Source organism: Manis pentadactyla, chromosome X, assembly GCF_030020395.1.
Source record: "Manis pentadactyla isolate mManPen7 chromosome X, mManPen7.hap1, whole genome shotgun sequence".
Lineage (NCBI taxonomy): Eukaryota > Metazoa > Chordata > Mammalia > Pholidota > Manidae > Manis > Manis pentadactyla.
The window spans coordinates 3,332,041-3,341,153 of NC_080038.1; the positions used below are offsets into that span (position 1 = coordinate 3,332,041).

General features: G+C 50.3%; 1 long non-coding RNA gene across 1 annotated transcript in view; it reads right to left on the bottom strand.

Annotated features, from left to right (window-relative positions):
• Positions 1 to 8,813, bottom strand: part of LOC118935976 (uncharacterized) — a 258,868-nt gene extending 250,055 nt beyond the window's left edge. The window contains exon 1 of the long non-coding RNA XR_005034071.2: positions 8,236 to 8,813. This is a non-coding gene — a long non-coding RNA (uncharacterized LOC118935976). The remainder of the gene's footprint in view (positions 1 to 8,235) is intronic.
• Between the last annotated feature and the right edge of the window lie 300 nt (positions 8,814 to 9,113).

The following is a 9,113-nucleotide window of genomic DNA, read 5'->3' on the forward strand; positions in this document are numbered from 1 at the left end:
GATTTATGTATCTCTGAATGTGATGCATTTCCTCACTGGGGAAGGATACAGGACAATCCCACTTCACACGGAGGAGGAATTTACAAAGCAAAAAGATAAGGGAAAGAGGCCAGGGTGTCTGAAACCCACAGATGAACAGTCCACGTCCGTCAGCTCCCCAGCCGATGGCACGGCCCCTCACATCTCTGTACGGCAGTGGCTGCGAGGTAAGGAATATTGATGCTGTTTCTTTTGTGGTACTTTAATTGTATTTGTGAGACTTATATTCACAGGCCGACACATGGTAATTGAACTCAGGGGAATGCTTTCTTCATCTCAATATTAAAATTCATGTTTTTTCATGGATTGTTTTGATGTTCCAGGCAAAATATGCAGTAAACGAATTTATAAAGTTGTCTGACATGGGGTGATCAGAAAGGCTCCAGGATTAATGGCATACACGAGGTAAGAGGGTACAGGAGCTCTGGGGAAATATGCCCGTGCATACACCAAGCATGGATGCATGCGTGTGTGCACACACCACCATGCATAAGGGGTGCAGGATGCAGGCAGTTGGGTGCTTCTCATGTGCCAGGACTTCTTTGCTTTGAGTCTGCCTGTCTGAGCAAAGTTCCCTCGTCACGGAAAGGACCCCAGAACAGGGCACGCAAACGGGCTGTGAACAGCAGATGTGGCTGTACTCGTTTTTTTCTTGATGTCTCAGAAAAGATATTTAACTTCAGAGCAGTTGCATTTCCTGTCTTATCAAGTATTAGGATATTTAGAACACTCCTCTAACCCACACATGGCAGGAGCATTCCCTGGCATGAGAACCAGTATCTCCAGAGGTTGCTGAGTCCCCTGGGAGCCAGCCTGACCTCTGGGTGAGAACCGCTGATTTAATTCCACCGGTATTCCTCGTGCCTCTGCCCTGCAGTGCTGCGCTAGGTGTGCAGTGGACACAGAAGAAGCAGGCAAGTGCGAGGAGCAGAGGGGCTCCGAGGCCACCAGTCACGGAGGGACCCCTGCGTCACCGCTTATAAGCAGGGCTGCGAGCACAGCCACAGAGCAGGGGGGCACACCTGGGGACGGACCCCACAGGTGGAAGGGAAAGCAGGTCAGAGCTTTCCTAGGAAAGAGCAGCTCCACCGTGCTGGAGGGTGAACACGACTTTCTGGAGAAGAGGGGCTGAGGGACCCAGCCAGGGGGACAGCCTGTTTGAGGGTCTTCAGGGCACACAGAAGCACAGAGACAGAAGCAGGAGGGTCGGCGGGCATGCAGCCCAAAGAGTGAAGTGGGGGGCAAGTGGGAAAGGAGGCCAGGAGTCAGGTTTTGCATGGCCAGGTGGACCATACACGACGTGAATGCTGGATGGCATTCTGAGCTCTGTGGGAGCCTGGGGGCAATGACTGAGGGGTGAATCCCATGGCCGACCAGCTCAGGGAAAAGGTCATCAGGTGTGCACGAACGGGGTAAGGAAGAGCAGGTGCAGAGAGTCCCCAGGGGAAGGGTCTGGCGGGAAACAGCAAAAGAAGGCAGCATGTGCCCCGCAGTGGCATGCTGGCCATGCAGAAGGGAACAGGGGACGGCTGGCAGCCACTGCAAAGGGTGCTCATCCCCCAAAGGGGACCTGCTCCCCCAGGGCGCCCCCCCACTGCCAATCCTTGCTCTGCACAGCATTGCTCAACTTATTTCATGGTTATTTCCCTTAAATGTGTACCTCCTGTCCTGGGCTTTTTCCAGTCACACCGTAATCCGGTATCTAGGTATAGACGCCGTTGCGTCAGCCTACCTGGGCTCTTGGCGATGGCTTTCGCAGGTCACCGCAACATAACATGACTGTTAATAAATGCCAACATCTTCTTCTTCCTGATCACCGAGGCACCCACTGAAATGATGTGGCTGAGGGGACTATTTGTGTGTTGAAATTCAGTTCTCCGACTCTCACCGTTTGTGCTTTGTGAGAGCTCTGCCACTGGGATTTGCAAGAGAAATTGTGTTCCTGCTCCTGCAAGGTTTGAAATGGAAACAAGAGCATGTGTGGGCATGGCCACTTTTTCACGTGTGTGACATTGGTAGAGAAGGCGTGGTGTGTGAGAGACCAGGCTTGTTGCTGGGGGGAGATGACACACGACTTCTCTTTCCAGGGTGAAATGAGCAGGTCGGCCCCATCCTCCAGAAAGGCCCAAAGATCAGAGATGTCTTCCCAGGCTGGCTTGACGGGGCGGTGCCCGGGGTTTACCCTCATCACTATTTACGGGGGACAGATATTCAAAGCGATAGTCCAGTGGGCTGAGGTTTCCATTTTCCGTCTGCAGATAGATGGAAATGTATGCATCTCTGTTACAGACACTGGGATGCATTTGTTCACAAGGAGCAGGAAGCAGAAAGGGCTAAATCTGACGATGGAAAAAGACGTTCATGAGGTGAATAGCCAAAACGGCGGTAGCAGTTCCAATTAGGAAAAGGAGGTCTAAAAAGGTGAAAGGACAGGACCCAAAGGAGCAGATTCTAGCAGAGAAATTGTTTCCACAGTGAGGGCGGGCAGATCTGGTTCCAACACACCCACAATTTACTATCGGGGACCATGCCTCTTGGTCCCAGCCCCTAATATATAAAAAGAAGATGGTAAGTTCTACCTTAAGAAGTTTTATAAGCATTAAATAGGATAATATATATCAAAGTGCTTAATGGCATGGCATATGACTGATGCCTCCTACATTGTAGTCTTTCATCTGAAAATGTTTCAACTATTTATATTTTTACTCTCACATCTGAAGCCCAGCAGTGGATACATCCATTTACTATAACATATTTTTCACACCTTGGCAAAACTTTAGGCATAGACTCCATTAGGAAACCTATAAAAATTTCATAAATATGAAATTAGAGCCTGCAGGAATGCAAATTTTATTCTATGGTTCTGATGTGTGCCTCCAGGAAACGGCCCTTTACAACAGCTGTATCACGTTTATGCTCTGATTCTGGTGCCTGGGAAGGGGAAATAAAGTGACCTGGTCTCCTTCTGTTTCACCTAAAATGGCCCAAATAAGGGAGAATTATAATAATGCCTGTGGCTCCCTAACGGGTTTCCATCCATTATCACAGTTAAGCCAGGCGATGGTTCCCCTGGCTAATCAAAATCAGTCAGGTTAAAGGTGTTGAAGATAGAGATGTAAACTGAGTCACCCTCGGGATAAACATATGGTTGAAGTCGGGCGTTGAGTCTAAAGCACATCTGTTGTACTTGGTGGTTCTTAGAACTCAAGTCCAAGGAACCAAGATGTTCCCTACCCCACAGAGAAAGTGGCTGAGCGGCAGAGGCTTACCTAGACGCACATCAGGGCAGAGCAGAGGGAAAGAAGTCAGCTTCCTGGAGGCAGAGGCACAAGAATGAGTCCTTGCCCACTGGGGGACATGCACGTGCCGGAGACATGTGTGTTTGGCATTATGGACATGACGAGAACCGACCGGAAGACTGGATGTGGTCCCCTAACTGTGGCCGCCACACCAGATGTAAATGCTGGCCCCCCTTCCCTACTCCACTCCCAGGTGGGACCCTTTTTCAGCACCCAGCCAGGGCATTAGCATGTCTCAGGGATGTCTGCTGAATCTGAAATATTGCTTCTGAGGCTGTCCTTCGCACATCCCAGAAGCCGTCAACATTATCGCCATCCACGCGCCTTTTTGTAAGGAATGTAATGCCTTCTTTACCATCTTATAATGAAAACTCTCACACACTACACCCTAGCACAGTCATAATTTGAAAATAAATCAGTGCAATGCCCTAGCCATGCTATAAAGAAAATCGAGGAAAGTGGTTCTAATAAAATAATATGCATTCCAACACGCCAATGATGACGCCCAATGGCCAGACGTTCTTAAGGGGAATGTGGGGCATGGCAGAGGAGAATGCAGAATGCACTGCAGTGGGGACTTAGCATTGTGGGAAGGAACAACAGACAAGATGTTTTTGGAGGTAGCAGGAGAAGAAGAGGGAGATAATGGCAGACCAAGTAAGGGTGACCTGCCGACACCGGTCCCAGGCTGTCCTGGTGGACAAAAGGAGACAGCACACACCCTCACACAAGCGGCCTTATTTCTGCACATCCTTCCAGGAATACGGAATGAAGCAGGTTGGGATAAACTGCCATGGAAAGTGCTGTGCATGGGAGATGATTCCAGGATGGCGAGTAGAACTCCTGTCGTTCCCACAATGTCCTCAAATGCCTCTCAACGTTTGGGTAAGTCCCACGCAAAAGAAAGTATCCATATCTTACCTCACCATCCATGATGCTTGGATTCTGTAAGAACATGAGTGGGTTTCAACATTGTGGGGAAAAGGTATAGAGTATACGGGGAAAACAGACTTCGGTTGTAGGCTCACATACTGATGAAAAAGTTCTTTATGTGCAGGGGTATTTAAGGAGGCTTCCGAGAATCAGGCAGGACGTGGGGCAGTTCTCTGTTGCGGTCTGCCTCGGCGTGCCAGTGTGTCTTGATAACTGACCCTACCCAGAAAAGCCTTCGTGTCTTTATGTATTTTGGTTGCTAAAAAGGGCAGACATTTCCAAAAGGCTCCCTAGGGGGGCAACACCATCCCATTCAGAACCGGTAGAAGTGCTAGAAGCCAATGATAAGATTAGGTAATTACCGAGACACAACTGCCCTCAGAGGGGGTGAAACATAGGAGGTATGTTCACGGGAGGCAGGAAGAAACAGCACAGCGTTTGACAAATGCCAGTGGAGGTTCAGCACGGGGTCCAGATGCCCAGAGCGACTAAGCTACTCACGCCTATTGTCCCCCAGGCCTGTCTGCAGAGCCCAGGCCCTTCCCAGAACTGCACATGCAGAACGGACGACTGGAGAACGTGCATCCCTTCTGCTCATTAGACAACGGCTTTCTTGCTGGAGGTGGCATGCCATGTACGCCTTTCTGGGGAGATCGGCCCAAACAGTCATGTCTTCGGAGGTATTTGTCCTAAAGCAGAGCCCGCACACCCAAGAACCCCTGGGTCTTACTCACAGTCCAATCATCAAGTTGCAATTCTCCCGCTTTCAGGTGTAGCAGGTGTGTGGTTAAGACGACACATGCATTGAGGGAGTTCTTATTTCTCGCCTCGTGTTTACCATCTGGGGTGGATGACGGACACATGAGAGCAGAGACATACACACCCGAAGCCGGGGGGGTTCCCACCTGGGGCCATCCTGTGTGTGTGCCTCCTTTGCACCCGTGAACACTCTGTGCTCATCCATGTGAGCAGGGGGGCAGCATACCCCACAGGGTCCGTCCGATGCTCAGTGTAAAGGTGTAGGGTGGGTGGGAGGGCTGGGCATCCGTGAGCTGCCAGGATGCAGGATTCAGAAGGAAAACTGAGGCAGGAAGGACCCCAGGGAGGAGGTCGTCGGGAGAACACAGACAGTGCCGGGCGGGGACCAGCCGAGTGTCAGGGGGTGACACTGAAATGCTCCCACCTCTGGAAGGATGCTGAGAGCTCAGGCACATGGCGGCCCTGTGACTCTGCCTGCTGTCCCCAGAAGGGAAGGATCTGCATCTCCGGGTGGAGGTCACTGCCTTAAATCACAGGGAGCAGGTGCGCACAGACAGGCTTTAATGTGCCACCCTGGGACTTCAAGTCCTGGAAGGGTGACATGTCTCAGAGGGCATTCCTGAGGAGCTGGGGATGATGTCAGCCGTGGAACTCGGAAAACTCATCTTGCCAGGGAGTTTGGGGGTTTTGATAAACTCCTTCAGGTCCAAAATGAAGTGAAAGTTCCAGGAAATCCTAGTGGAATGGCAGGGCTCCCACTGTCGTGTCATCTGCTTTCCTGCAGCCCTCTCTGTGCCCATGGAGGGTAGGGGGCAGCTGCCCCAGGCCGGGCCACGGGGTGGGGAGGGATGTACAGCTGACAAGTCATTCCTTCAAAAGGGACATTTGGAATAGAGGGCCTTGAAGAAATGATTTTAAGGCACTGCTTTATGTCTGAGGGTATCTTGCCTTGCCTTCTGTGTGGGAAACACAACAGCATAGAGGACCTGAAGCTGTCCTAGGCTTCCACACCCAGCACCCCGTGCTTTCCTCTGCAAACACAGCAACTTCGATTTTAAGCATTGCTCAGTCTACACCAGGGGAGTGTAATCTCTTTGTGAAGAATGATTCTCTCCATTTTAAAAAACAAACAGGGCTTGATCCCAGAACCAGTGAGAAAATGAGTCCTGCAGAAGAGGGCAGAAAGTAGAATGGAGGGTGCCAGGGGCCGGGGCGCAGGGGAAATGGGGATAGAGTTTCAGTTTTGCAAGACGAATTCCTCCTAGAGCTTTCTGGCAGCTGTTCAACCCATTAACCTCCCCGTCTCCACCACCCAGCCTCCAAACATCACCCCGTACTGGGGTGAAGGACAGGGGGCTGGCACAGGTTTGTGGTTTTGTTTATTTTGGTGATTGTTTTAAAGTCATTTAAAGGATAAGAGAGCAGAGGTACCTCTAAGCAAACAGGAGAAGGAATGTCTCCCTCTCAATTTGGGAAGAAACCATTAAGGTGCTCACGGCCTCCAGGAAAACAGTCAACATGGGAGAAGGAAGGAGCTGGGGACAGGATGGGCTGTTTTTTGTGAGCCTCTTTCTTTTAAATTTATTTTTATTGAAGCGTACGTTGATATAGAATCTTGTATTGGTCTCAAATGTACAGCACAGTGGTTCGGCTGCTACTCATATTGTCAACTCCTCACCCCCTCTAGTGGGGTCACTATCTGTCAAGCTAGGAAGGCGTTACAGAACCACTGGCTGTCTTCTCCCCGCTGTACGGACATCCCCATGGCCAGCGTCTATTATGACTCAGAATTCTTTTCACGATAACTGACTTTCACAATTATTTGCATGTAATTCTTCAAATGCAATAAATGAAGTATCTCACTCATCTGTTCCATACCAAAAGTCAGGGTGATCTTCTGAAATATGACTGTTACTCTCCTGTGTAAAATTCTTCAGCACACCCCGCCCCCCACCCCCAAATGCCCAGAAAATAAAGTCTCAATGCTCGACAGCCTAAAGGGAGGTTCCTGGGTTCCTCAGGTACCCCTCCTGCCCCACGCAGGGGCTGGGCTGCCTTGCTCTTTGCCTGCCTCATGGCACTGGGATCTTGCTCATATCACAACATTTCTGGGTCTCCTCTGGGCTGTGCAGCCCCTGAAGGTCGAGAGCTTCTTGTCCAGGGCTGTGTCTGCGCCAGTACCGGTGCCCTGTATTTATGGAGGGAACACACACATTCTTGTCTCGTTTCTCTGACCCACGCTTAGCAGAAAATCCAGGTTGTCAGGAGAGCGCTTCAGAGAGGGTTCCTTGAAAATGGACAGGATTCTGTTTCTTTCTGCTAAGTTGATGAAAATAGCATGCGCAGGACATCACCGCATGCCTCTCAGGAAAAAGAGTTTCAGGTCGACATTTACCTTGCCTGCTTGGAGGGTGGCAGGGGGGAGATATTTGTGGAAAAAGACTAAGTCTATGAAAAAAACTACTGGGAACAAGAAAGCATTCACTCTCTTGGTTATGGGCATTTAAAGGTGAGCCCTAAAATCCAAAGGTTGGGTGCTTACTGGTCTTCTAGGCAAATGAGCTCCAACCAGCGGTCCTTGAACTTACATCAAAAGTGAGCCACCTGTCAAAGAATATGCAACTTGGGACTCACTGACAGCTTGCGAGATCAGAAACTGCAGTGGTGAGGCTTGTAACTTGGCATTTTCTAACATTTCCCCGTGTTAATTCTCATGGGTGCCCTGGTTCGAGAACCAGGGATGGGGTTGAGCTTTCATGCAAGACTCGGGGAAGCCTATGACGTCTCTGGGAGATGGGCATTCCATCCCCATTTGAAATCTCTTCTGATTAGAAATGTAGTGCTTTTCGTACAAACTTGTTCCATTTTCAGAAATCTCAACTGGGTAGAAAGTATTCATTTTAAATGAACTGCATACCCTTCTTTAACTTGCCTTCACTGGCACTTATTAGCTCGTTGAGAATCAACAGAGCCCACTTGAGCCCTTCTCACCTTCTAGAACCCTTTCAGTGTTTGAACAGGACCAGCATATCGTATGGATTATTGCTGTGTATGCGATTATCCAATTTTCTCCAGTTTAGTGACCCAAAGCAATGTTTACTGACACGTGCGCAGACCAAGGCCCTCTGGATGGGTTCCCCCAAAAGTACAAATCTAACTGCCCGGCCAGGCTGTGGCCTCCTCTGCAAACCCCACCTGGACTGACCTGCAGCCAAGCTCAGGATGTGACCGCTGAGGGGATTCAGCTCTGCAGAGGGCCTCTCTGTTCCACGCGGCTGTGGACACAGCCATGACGGCGGCCCCCTGATAAGACCGGCATCCTTACAAGAGGAGGAAGACACATCAGGGCTTGCTGTCTGTCCACCACGGGAGGACCCAGCGAGAAGTCAGTGTCTGCAAACGAGCGAGAACGTTCTCACCAGAACCAGAACGGCCGGCACGCTCACCTTGGACTTCCCGCCTGGGACACAGCGGATTCTGTCCGGTAAGCCCCCATCCGTGGCATTTTGCTATGACAGTCTGAGCTGATTAGAAAATGCCCCGATGTCAGATGCCTTTTTATCTGGACTCTATTCACGGAAAAGGAGTCACACGCAAGGGTGAATCTCAGGAGGCCAGGCTCAGTGGGATCCAGCCAGAGGCCCGCCTACCACACAGGTGCTTCTGAGTCTTCTTTCCTCCACGTGCCCCTATCGCTTGGCACTCTCACCAACCCACATCCCATCTCTGGTCTTGGGGTTTGTCTTTGCTGGGACGCTGACTTCGGCCGTGGCTCTTCTAAAATCTCACTCAGAAATGAAAATGAGAAGGATGTCTCTCTGTCTTTTCTTCCCCACTCCACCCAAGTCCCAGTTATTTTATTTTAGGACATTTTATTTCCATCTGCCTGCAATGCTCAGGATTTTTTCACTGAAGTCTATAGGCACGTGTCCGAGTGTGTTGTGACATCCACTGTCCGGCCACGGTTCTTGTGTTTCTTTTCTTGTTCGTGCTTCATGTCTCGAAATCCATGTTATGTACGAAGTCTCACTGCTCAGGCTGGGAGATCTTTGTTCTCCGATAGCCTTGAAGTTTTGGACGCAG